The sequence below is a fragment of the Aegilops tauschii genome, chromosome 7, assembly GCF_002575655.3.
Source record: "Aegilops tauschii subsp. strangulata cultivar AL8/78 chromosome 7, Aet v6.0, whole genome shotgun sequence".
Lineage (NCBI taxonomy): Eukaryota > Viridiplantae > Streptophyta > Magnoliopsida > Poales > Poaceae > Aegilops > Aegilops tauschii.
Genome location: NC_053041.3, coordinates 533,572,189 through 533,585,795, shown reverse-complemented (window position 1 = coordinate 533,585,795; position 13,607 = coordinate 533,572,189).

Below are 13,607 nucleotides of genomic sequence, written 5' to 3'. Positions count from 1 at the left end.
CGCCCTAGGCCCAATAAGGCCCATATCTTTGCCGTGGGGGTGCCCGGAACCCTTTCGGTGACCCGATACGTACCCGGTACCCCCGGAACACTTCCGGTGTCCGAATATTGTCGTCCTATATATGAATCTTTACCTCTCAGCCATTTCGAGACTCCTCGTCATGTACGTGATCTCACCCGGGACTCCAAACAGCATTCGGTCACCAAATCACATAACTCATATAATACAAAATCATCATCGAACGTTAAGCGTGCGGACCCTACGGGTTCGAGAACTATGTAGACATGATTGAGACACCTCTCCGGTCAATAACCAACAGCGGAAACTGGATGCTCATATTGGTTCCCACATATTCTACGAAGATCTTTATCGGTCGTACCGTAATGACAACATACGTTATTCCCTTTGTCATCAGTATGTTACTTGCCCGAGATTTGATCGTTGGTATCTTCATACCTAGTTCAATCTCCTTACCGGCAAGTCTGTTTACTCGTTCCGTAATGCATCATCCTGCAACTAACTCATTAGTCACATTGCTTGCAAGGCTTATTATGATGTGTGCTACCTCTTGAGCACTGCGTTGGTTTTCCCTTGAAGAGGAAAGGGCGATGCAGTAAAGTAGCATAAGTATTTCCCTCAGTTTTTGAGAACCAAGGTATCAATCCAGTAGGAGACCACCCTCGAGTCCCACGCACCTACACAAACAAATAAGAACCTCACAACCAACGCAATAAAGGGGTTGTCAGTCCCATCACGGTCACTTACGAGAGTGAGATCTGGTAGATATGCTAAGATAATATTTTTGGTATTTTTATGATAAAGATGCAAAGTAAAATAAACGGCAATAGAAATAGCTAAGTGTTGGAAGATTAATATGATGGAAAATAGACCCGGGGGCCATAGGTTTCACTAGTGGCTTCTCTCAAGAGCATAAGTATTACGGTGGGTGAACAAATTACTGTCGAGCAATTGATAGAATTGAGCATAGTTATGAGAATATCTAGGTATGATCATGTATATAGGCATCACGTCCGCGACAAGTAGACCGAAACGATTCTGCATCTACTACTATTACTCCCACGCACCTACACAAACAAATAAGAACCTCGCAACCAACGCAATAAAGGGGTTGTCAGTCCCATCACGGTCACTTACGAGAGTGAGATCTGATAGATATGCTAAGATAATATTTTTGGTATTTTTATGATAAAGATGCAAAGTAAAATAAACGGCAATAGAAATAGCTAAGTGTTGGAAGATTAATATGATGGAAAATAGACCCGGGGGCCATAGGTTTCACTAGTGGCTTCTCTCAAGAGCATAAGTATTACGGTGGGTGAACAAATTACTGTCGAGCAATTGATAGAATTGAGCATAGTTATGAGAATATCTAGGTATGATCATGTATATAGGCATCACGTCCGCGATAAGTAGACCGAAACGATTCTGCATCTACTGCTATTACTCCACACATCAACCGCTATCTAGCATGCTTCTAGAGTATTAAGTTCATAAGAACCGAGTAACGCTTTAAGCAAGATGACATGATGTAGAGGGATAAACTCATGCAATATGATATAAACCCCATCTTGTTATCCTCGATGGCAACAATACAATATGTGTCATTTCCCTTTCTGTCACTGGGATCGAGCACCGCAAGATTGAACCCAAAGCTAAACACTTCTCCCATTGCAAGAAAGATCAATCTAGTAGGCCAAACCAAACTGATAATTCGAAGAGACTTGCAAAGATAACCAATCATACATAAAAGAATTCAGAGGAGATTCAAATATTGTTCATAGATAAACTTGATCATAAACCCACAATTCATCGGTCTCGACAAACACACCGCAAAAGAAGATTACATCGAATAGATCTCCAAGAGAATCGAGGAGAACTTTGTATTGAGATCCAAAGAGAGAGAAGAAGCCATCTAGCTAATAACTATGGACCCGAAGGTTTGAGGTAAACTACTCACACATCATCGGAGAGGCTATGGTGTTGATGTAGAAGCCCTCCATGATCAATGCCCCCTCCGGCGGAGCGCCGGAAAAGGCCCCAAGATGGGATCTCACGGGTACAGAAGGTTGTGGCGGTGGAATTAGGTTTTCGTGGATGCCCCTGATGGTTTGGGGTACGTAGGTATATATAGGAGGAAGAAGTACGTCGGTGGAGCAACGTGGGCCCCATGAGGGTGGAGGGCGCGCCTGGGGGGTAGGCGCGCCCCCCCTGCCTCATGCTCTCCTCATTGATTTCTTTACGTGGACTCCAAGTCCTATGCATCACGTTTGTTCCAAAAATCACGTTCCCGAAGGTTTGATTCCGTTTGGACTCCGTTTGATATTCTTTTTCTGCGAAACACTGAAATAGGCAAAAAACAGCAATTTGGGCTGGGCCTCCGGTTAATAGGTTAGTCCCAAAAATAATATAAAAGTGTATAATAAAGCCCATTAAACATCCAAAACAGAATATAATATAGCATGGAACAACAAAAAATTATAGATACGTTGGAGACGTATCAAGCATCCCCAAGCTTAATTCCTGCTCGTCCTCGAGTAGGTAAATGATAAAAACGGAATTTTTGATGTGGAATGCTACTTGGCATAATTTTCAGTGTAATTCTCTTAATTGTGGTATGAATGTTCATATTCGAATGATTCAAGATAAAAGTTTAATATTGACATAATAATAATAATTCAAGCATACTAACTAAGTAATTATGTCTTCTCAAATAACATGGCCAAAGAAAGTTATCCCTACAAAATCATATAGTCTGGCTATGCTCTATCTTCATCACACAAAGTATTTAATCATGCATAACCCCGATGACAAGCCAAGCAATTGTTTCATACTTTTGGTGTTCTCAAACTTTTCAATCTTCACGCAATACATGAGCGTGAGCCATGGACATAACACTATATGTGGAATAGAATGGTGGTTGTGGAGAAGACAAAAAAGGAGAAGATAGTCTCACATCAACTAGGCGTATCAACGGGCTATGGAGATCCCCATTAATAGATATCAATGTGAGTGAGTAGGGATTGCCATGCAACGGATGCACTAGAGCTATAAGTATATGAAATCTCAACAAAAGAAACTAAGTGGGTGTGCATCCAACTTGCTTGATCACGAAGACCTAGGGCATTTTGAGGAAGCCCATCATTGGAATATACAAGCCAAGTTCTATAATGAAAATTTCCCACTAGTATATGAAAGTGATATCATAGGAGACTCTCTATCATGAAGATCATGGTGCTACTTTGAAGCACAAGTGTGGAAAAATGATAGCAGCATTGTCCCTTCTCTCTTTTTCTCTCATTTTTTTATTTGGGCCTTTTTTATGGCCTCTTTTTTTTCTTTTTTTATTTAGACTAGAGTCTCATCCCGACTTATGGGGGAATCATAGTCTGCATCATCCTTTCCTTACTTGGGACAGTGCTCTAATAATGATGATCATCATACTTTTATTTTCTTTACAACTCAAGAATTACAACTCAAACTTAGAACAAAATATGACTCTATGTGGATGCCTCCGGCGGTGTACCGGGATATGCAATGAATCAAGAGTGACATGTATGAAAGAATTATGAATGGTGGCTTTGCCACAAATACAATGTCAACTACATGATCATGCAAAGCAATATGACAATGATGAAGCGTGTCATAGTAAACGGAACGGTGGTAAGTTGCATGGCAATATATCTCGGAATGGCTATGGAAATGCCATGGTAGGTAGGTATGGTGGCTGTTTTGAGGAAGTTATATGGTTGGTGTATGATACCAGTGAAAAGTGCGCGGTATTAGAGAGGCTAGCAATGGTGGAAGGAAGAGAGTGCGTATAATCCATGGACTCAACATTAGTCATAAAGAACTCATATACTTGTTGCAAAAATCTACGAGTTATCAAAGCAAAGTATTACACGCATGCTCCTAGGGGGGTAGATTGGTAGGAAAAGACCGTCGCTCGTCCCCGACCGCCACTCATAAGGAAGACAATCAATAAATAAATCATGCTCCGAATTCATCACATAACGGTTCACCATACGTGCATGCTACGGGAATCACAAACTTTAACACAAGTATTTCTCAAATTCACAACTACTCAACTAACATGACTCTAATATCACCATCTTTATATCTCAAAACAATTCTCAAGCGTCAAACTTCTCATAGTATTCAACGCACTCATAAGAATTTTTATTTTATTTTACTAATCTTGGATGCCTATCATAATTAAAGCAAATTACCATGCTGTTTTGTAGGACTCTAAAAATAATATAAGTGAAGCATGAGAGAACAATAGTTTCTATAAAACAAATCCACCACCGTGCTCTAAAAGATATAAGTGAAGCACTAGAGCAAAACTATATAGCTCAAAAGATATAAGTGAAGCACATAGAGTATTCTAATAAATTCTGAATCATGTGTGTCTCTCTCAAAAGGTGTGTACAGCAAGGATGATTGTGGTAAACTAAAAAGCAAAGACTCAAATTATACAAGACGCTCCAAGCAAAACACATATCATGTGGTGAATAAAAATATAGCTCCAAGTAAAGTTACCGATGGACGAAGACGAAAGAGGGGATGCCTTCCGGGGCATCCCCAAGCTTTGCCTTTTTGGTGTCCTTAGATTATCTTGGGGTGCCATGGGCATCCCCAAGCTTAGGCTCTTGCCACTCCTTGTTCCATAATCCATCAAATCTTTTACCCAAAACTTGAAAACTTCACAACACAAAACTTAGCAGAAAATCTCGTGAGCTCCGTTAGCGAAAGAAAACAAAACACCACTTCAAGGTACTGTAACGAACTCATTATTTATTTATATTGGTATTAAACCTACTGTATTCCAACTTCTATATGGTTTATAAACTATTTTACTAGCCATAGATTCATCAAAATAAGCAAACAACACATGAAAAACAGAATCTTTCAAAAACAGAACAGTCTGTAGTAATCTGTAACTAACGCAAACTTCTGGAACTCAAAAAATCTACCAAAATAGGACGACCTATAAAATTTGTTTATTGATCTACTGCAATTGGAATCAGTATTTTATCACGTTCTGGTGATTTTTAACAATTGTTTTCGTGAACAGAAAGTTTCTGGAATTTTCAGCAAGATCAAATAACTATCATCCAAGAAGATCCTATAGGTTTAACTTGGCACAAACACTAATTAAAACATAAAAACAAATCTAACCAGAGGCTAGGTCAAATATTTATTCCTAAACAGAAGCAAAAAGCAAAAAACTAAAATAAAATTGGGTTGCCTCCCAACAAGCGCTATCGTTTAACGCCCCTAGCTAGGCATAAAAGCAATGATAGATCTAGGTATTGCCATCTTTGGTAGGAAATCCATAAGTGGCTCTCATAATGGATTGATAAGGTAATTTAATCTTCTTTCTAGGGAAGTGTTCCATGCCTTTCCTTAACGGAAATTGGAATCTAATATTCCCTTCCTTCATATCAATAATTGCACCAATCGTTCTAAGGAAAGATCTACCAAGAATAATAGGACATGAAGGATTGCAATCTATATCAAGAACAATGAAATCTACGGTCATATAGTTACTATTTGCAACAATAAGAACATCATTAATTCTTCCCATAGGTTTCTTAATGGTGGAATCCGCAAGGTGCAAGTTTAAAGAACAATCATCAAATTCGCGGAAACCTAACAAATCACATGAAGTTTTTAGAATCGTGGAAACACTAGCACCCAAATCACACAAAGGATAGCATTCATGATATTTAATTTTAATTTTAATAGTAGGTTCCCACTCATCATAAAGTTTTCTAGGGATAGAAACTTCCAACTCAATTTTTTCTTCATAAGATTGCATCAAAGCATCAACGATATGTTTAGTAAAAGCTTTATTTTGGCTACAAGCATGAGGAGAATTTAGCACGGATTGCAACAAGGAAATACAATCTATCAAAGATCAATTATCATAATTAAATTCCTTGAGATCCAAAATAGTGGGTTCATTGATATCTAAAGTTTTGACTTCTTCAATCCCACTTTTACCGAATTTCGCATCAAGATCTAAAGACTCCGAATTTTTGGGACGCCTTCTAGGTAAAGGTGGCTCATATTCAGTCCCATCATTATTAAGATTCATATTGCAAAACAAAGATTTAATAGGAGACACATCAATAACTTTTAGATCTTCATCTTTATTTTCATAGAAACTAGATGAACACGCTTTCACAAAGCAATCTTTCTTAGCACGCATCCTAGCGGTTCTTTCTTTGCACTCATCAATGGAAATTCTCATGGATTTGAGAGACTCATTGATATCATGCTTAGGTGGAATAGATCTAAGTTTCAAAGAATCAACATCAAGAGGAATTCTATCAACGTTCCTAGCCAATTCATCAACCTTAAGCAATTTTTCTTCAACCAAAGCATTGAAATTCTTTTGTGAATTCATAAACTCCTTAACACTAATCTCAAATTCAGACGGCATCTTATTAAAATTTCCATAAGAATTGTTGTAGGAATTACCATAATTATTAGAGGAATTACTAGGATACGACCTAGGATTAAAGTTTCCTCTATACGCGTTGTTACCAAAATTATTCCTACCAACAAATTCACATCCATAGATTCATTATTATTCTCAATCAAAGTAGACAAAGGCATATCATTAGGATCAGATGAAACACTTTTAGTAGCAAATAATTTCATAAGTACATGCATCTTTCCACTCAAAACATTAATTTCTTCTATCGCATGCACTTTTTTATTAGTAGATCTTTCGGTGTGCCATTGAGAATAATTAACCATAATATTATCTAGGTGTTTAGTAGCTTCTCCTAAAGTGATTTCCATAAAAGTGCCTCCCACGGCCAAATCTAAAAGATTTCTAGAAGCAAAATTCAATCCGGCATAAATTTTTTGTATAATCATCCAAAGTTTCAAACCATGTGTAGGGCAATCACGTATCATTAATTTCATCCTCTCCCAAGCTTGTGCAACATGTTCATGATCAAGTTGCTTAAAATTCATGATATCGTTTCTAAGAGAGATGATTTTAGCAGGAGGAAAATACTTAGAGATAAAAGCATCTTTGCACTTATTCCATGAATCAATACTATTTTTAGGCAAAGATGAAAACCAAACTTTAGCGCGATCTCTAAGCGAAAAAGGAAATAGCTTCAATTTAACAATATCATTGTCCACATCTTTCTTATTTTGCATATCACACAAATCAACGAAGCTATTTAGATGGGTAGCGGCATCTTCACTTGGAAGGCCGGCGAATTGATCTTTCATGACAAGATTCAACAAAGCAGCATTAATTTCGCAAGATTCAGCATCGGTAAGAGGAGCAATCGGAGTGCTAAGAAAATCATTGTTGTTGGTATAGGTAAAGTCACACAATTTAGTATTATCTTGAGCCATCATGACAAGCAAGCAATCCAATACACGAGCAAACAAGAAGCAAGCAAAAAAGAGGCTAACGGAAAAGAGAGGGCGAAAAAACGGCAAGGGTGAAGTGGGGAGAGGAAAACGAGAGGCAAATGGCAAATAATGTAATGCGAGGGATAAGAGTTTGTGATGGATACTTCGTATGTCTTGACTTGACTTGACTTGGCGCGAATCTCCCCGGCAACGGCGCCAGAAATCCTTCTTGCTACCTCTTGAGCACTGCGTTGGTTTTCCCTTGAAGAGGAAAGGGTGATGCAGTAAAGTAGCGTAAGTATTTCCCTCAGTTTTTGAGAACCAAGGTATCAATCCAGTAGGAGACCACGCTCGAGTCCCACGCACCTACACAAACAAATAAGAACCTCGCAACCAACGCAATAAAGGGGTTGTCAATCCCTTCACGGTCACTTACGAGAGTAAGATCTGATAGATATGATAAGATAATATTTTTGGTATTTTTATGATAAATATGCAAAGTAAAATAAACGGCAATAGAAATAGCTAAGTTGGAAGATTAATATGATGGAAAATAGACCCGGGGGCCATAGGTTTCACTAGTGGCTTCTCTCAAGAGCATCAGTATTACGGTGGGTGAACAAATTACTCTCGAGCAATTGATAGAATTGAGCATAGTTATGAGAATATCTAGGCATGATCATGTATATAGGCATCATGTCCGCGACAAGTAGACCGAAACGATTCTGCATCTACTACTATTACTCCACACATCGACCGCTATCCAGCATGCTTCTAGAGTATTAAGTTCATAAGAACGGAGTAACGCTTTAAGCAAGATGACATGATGTAGAGGGATAAACTCATGCAATATGATATAAACCCCATCTTGTTATCCTCGATGGCAACAATACAATACGTGTTGTTTCCCTTTCTGTCACTGGGATCGAGCACCGCAAGATTGAACCCAAAGCTAAACACTTCTCCCATTGCAAGAAAGATCAATCTAGTAGGCCAAACCAAACTGATAATTCGAAGAGACTTGCAATGATAACCAATCATACATAAAAGAATTCAGAGGAGATTCAAATATTGTTCATAGATAAACTTGATCATAAACCCACAATTCATCGGTCTCGACAAACACACCACAAAAGAAGATTACATCGAATAGATCTCCAAGAGAATCGAGGAGAACTTTGTATTGAGATCCAAAGAGAGAGAAGAAGCCATCTAGCTAATAACTATGGACCCGAAGGTCTGAGGTAAACTACTCACACATCATCGAAGAGGCTATGGTGTTGATGTATGTGACGCCCCCGATTTGACCGTACACTAATCATGCACGCAAATGTGTACGATCAAGATCAGGGACTCACGGGAAGATATCACAACACAACTCTACAACATAATTAAGTCATACAAGCATCATAATACAAGCCAGGGGCCTCGAGGGCTCGAATACAAGTGCTCGATCATAGACGAGTCAACGGAAGCAACAATATCTGAGTACAAACATAAGTTAAACAAGTTTGCCTTAAGAAGGCTAGCACAAAAGTAGCAACGATCGAAAAGGCAAGGCCTCCTACCTGGGACCTCCTAACTACTCCTTGAAGCCGAACTCCATGTAGAATCATCCTCGGGATCTCTAGCTCCTGGACTCCAGCATCTGGTTGCGACAACCAGGTATAGAGAGGGAAAAAGAGGGAGAAAAGCAACCGTGAGTACTCATCCAAAGTACTCGCAAGCAAGGATCTACACTACATATGCATGGGTATATGTGTAAAAGGCCATATCGGTGGACTGAACTGCAGAATGTCAGAATAAGAGGGGGATAGTTAATCCTGTCGAAGACTACGCTTCTGGCAGCCTCCATCTTGCAGCATGTAGAAGAGAGTAGATTGAAGTCCTCCAAGTAGCATCACATAGCATAAATCCTACCAGGCGATCCCCTCCTCGTCGCCCTGTTAGAGAGCGATCACCGGGTTGTATCTGGCACTTGGAAGGGTGTGTTTTATTAAGTATCCAGTTCTAGTTGTCATAAGGTCAAGGTACAACTCCGGGTCGTCCTTTTACCGAGGGACACGACTATTCGAATAGATAAACTTCCCTGCAGGGGTGCACCACATAACCCAACACGCTCGATCCCATTTGGCCGGGCACACTTTTCTGGGTCATGCCCGGCCTCGGAAGATCAACACGTCGCAGCCCCACCTAGGCTCAACAGAGAGGTCAGCACGCCGGTCTAAATCCTATGCGCGCAGGGGTCTGGGCCCATCGCCCATTGCACACCTGCACGTTGCGTACGCGGCCGGAAGCAGACCTAGCCTAGCAGGCGTTCCAGTCCAATCCGGCGCGCGCCGCTCCGTCGCTGACGTCAAGAAGAGCTTCGGCTGATACCACGACGTCGAGTGCCCATAACTGTTCCCGCTTAGTTGGTTAGTCTGTATAGACCAAATGGCCAGACTCAGATCAAATACCAAGATCTCGAACGCCGACCAGGGCCAGGCCCACCTCTCTCCTAGTGGTCTCAACCTGCCCTGTCGCTCCGCCATAAAGTAACAGTCGGGGGCCGTCAGGAACCCAGGCCCACCTCTACCGGGATGGAGCCACCAGTCCTTTCAGCCCCCTCATCAGAATCACCTGCGGGTACTCAACGAGCCGACCCGACTTTAGTCACCACATGTGTCATATATATAAAGTATATAGCATATACCCGTGATCACCTCCCGAAGTGATCACGGCCCAGTAGTATAGCATGCCAGACGGACAATAGTGTAGGGCCACTGATGGAACACTAGCATCCTATACTAAGCAGTAGGACAGCAGGTAAGGGTAACAACTGTAGCAACAATGACAGGCTATGCATCAGGATAGGATTAACGGAAAGCAGTAACATGCTACACTACTCTAATGCAAGCAGTATAGAGAAGAATAGGCGATATCTGGTGATCAAGGGGGGGGGCTTGCCTGGTTGTTCTGGCAAGAAGGAGGGGTCATCTTCGGTGTAGTCGAACTCACGGACATCGGCACCGGTCTCAGAGTCTACCGAAAAGAAGTGACGGAGGGGGAACACAATAAATAACAGAGCAATCAAATGTAACACAAAGCAAGACACGGCAATATGCGGTGCTAGGGGTGACCTAACGTAGTGGTAAGTGATACCGGCGAAGGGGGGAAACATCCGGGAAAGTATCCCCGGTGTTCCGCATTTTCGGACAGACGAACCGGAGGGGGAAAGTTGCCTGTTTGCTATGCTAGGGATGTGTGGTGGACAAATGGGCTGCGTATCCGGATTCGTCTCGTCGTTCTGAGCAACTTTCATGTACAAAGTATTTTCATCTGAGCAACGGTTTATTTTATATTGATTTTAAAAGAATTTATTAATTTCTGGAATTTATTTAATTATTTAATATATACATTATCCGAAACAGTGTTGCGATGACATCAGCATGACATCATGCTGACGTCAGCAGTCATCTGACATGTGGGTCCCACATGTCATAGACTGATTAGGGTAATTAGGGTTAACTAATTAATTAAATTAGATTAATCTAAACAGGGTTAATTAACTAATTAATTAATTAATTATTTTTATTTTATTTTATTTTTATTTTCTTTCTTTATTTATTTATATATTATTATTCTTTTTAATTCCCCTTTTTCCTTTTTTTTTAATTACGTTCTAGGCGCGGGGCCCACCTGTCTGTGGCCCATAGGGGGTTCGGGCCCAGGGGCAGTGGCTCAGGGGCGCGGGGCCCCACCTGGCAGTGGCCCAGGGGCCACAGGCGGGCGCGGGCGCGGCGCGCGTGTGCGGCGCGGGCGTGGGCGTGGGCGACGGGCGCCCGTAGCCTGCCCGGGGCAGGGCGGGGCCGTGGCCATGGCGGGGGTTGCCGCAACGGGGCACGAGGGCCACGGCGGGCGGAGGCGGGGCGGAGGAAGTGGCCGCGGGGCAAAGTGGCAGAGGCGACGGCGGTCGCGGGCGAGCACAGGATGGAGGGGCGGGTGCGGCGCGGCGGAGCGTGGGGCGGTGCAGGGGGCGAGGTGAGCGCAGGGAGGAGGGACGGTCGTGCGTGCGGGTGGCCGCGGCGAGTGGAGCGGCAGAGCGAGGCGAGGGGACGAGCACGGGGCGAGGGAGAGAGAGGAGGGGCGCGGCTCACGGCGGGTTAGTAGGGTTCGGGGCAGCGGTGGTCGGGGTGGTTGATGGGGACGACGGCGACATGGAGGCAGTCCGGCGCGGAGGAGGCGCCGGCGAGGTCGTGCTCCGGGCGGCGACGGACGAGGGCGAGGCGGCGGCGTCGAGCCCGATCCGATCTGGATCGGGGGAGGGAGGGGGAGAGTGGGGGCGCGAGTGGGGGAGTGGTGTGCGTGGGGGGGTTAGGGTTTCGGGTGAGAGGGGGATATGGGGAGTGGCCGGCCTGGTGGCCCGGTTGGGCTGCAGGCCTGCTGGGCCGGAGCCTGAGGGTTCTTTTCTTTTTTTTTTGTTAGTTATTTTTCTGTTTTGTTTCTTTTCTTTTTATTTATTTTTCTTTTACCGTTTTACTTTTAGTTTTCTTTTATTTTAGTTTTATAAAAATTATCACTAGCACTTAAATTAATACTTTAAAATATACTATTGCCACATTAATTCACAACCCAAATTAAAATAGTTTAATATTTTATAAAATTCAAAAGGCATTTATTTTAATATTTAAACCTCTATTTTAATTATTTGAACACTTAAACATTTTATTAAATTTAGGTTTCTCCACCATTATTACCCATGATTTATTTAACACCTTTACAACATTTAGTTTTGACTTTTGAAAACTTTAAATGTTTGACTTGATTTTGAATTTGAATTGGTTTTGAACTAACGCGAGATTAGCAACAGTAACTAAGGTGACACGGCATGACTAACAGGGAATTACTGTCGCTTAAATATCCGGGCGTCACAATGTAGAAGCCCTCCGTGATCAATGCCCCCTACTGCGGAGCGCCGAAAAAGGCCCCAAGATGGGATCTCACGGGTACAGAAGGTTGCGGCAGTGGAATTAGGTTTTCGTGGATGCCCCTGATGGTTTGGGGGTACGTAGGTATATATAGGAGGACGAAGTACGTCGGTGGAGCAATGTGGGCCCCACGAGGGTGGAGGGCACGCCTGGGGGGGTAGGCGTGCCCCCTGCCTCGTTCTCTCCTCGTTGATTTCTTTATGTGGACTCCAAGTCCTCTGGATCACGTTTGTTCCGAAAATCACGTTCCCGAAGGTTTCATTCCGTTTGGACTCCGTTTGATATTCTTTTTCTGCGAAACACTGAAATAGGCAAAAAACAGCAATTTGGGTTGGGCCTCCGGTTAATAGGTTAGTCCCAAAAATAATATAAAAGTGTATAATAAAGCTCATTAAACATCCAAAACAGAATATAATATAGCATGGAACAATAACAAATTATAGATACGTTGGAGATGTATCAATGTGCATTACCGAGAGGGCCCAGAGATACCTCTCCGGTACTCGGAGTGACAAATCCTAATCTCGATCTATGCCAACCCAACAAACACCTTCAAAGATACCTGTAGAGCATCTTTATAATCATACAGTTACGTTGTAACGTTTGATAGCACACAAGGCATTCCTCCGGTATCCGGGAGTTGCATAATCTCATAGTCAAAGGAATATATGTATATGACATGAAGAAAGCTATAGCAATAAAACTGAACGATCATTATGCTAAGCTAACGGATGGGTCTTGTCCATCACATCATTCTCCTAATGATGTGATCCCATTCATCAAATGTCAACATATATCTATGGTTAGGAAACTTAACCATCTTTGATTAACAAGTTAGTCTAGTAGAGGCTTACTAGGGACACGGTGTTTTGTTTATGTATCCACACATCTATCAAGTTTCCGGTTAATACAATTCCAGCATGAATAATAAATATTTATCATGATATAAGGAAATATAAAATAACAACTTTATTATTGCCTCAAGGGCATATTTCCTTCAGGCCGCTCCCCCCGGAGGTCTTGATGTTGCCCGCCTCGCGAGGCTTGGCCCCTTGCGAGGGTCTTGTCTTGAAGGTGTTGTGGATGGGCCGTACCAGGCCGTCGATGGAGCCACACCATGGGCCGCAGGCAGGCAAGTCTGGGTACCCTTGTTCCCAGAATGCCGATAGAAAGGCTATTTCTCCCAAAGAAAATTGTTCCACCCACCCACCTACCTGTAGATGTCCCTCC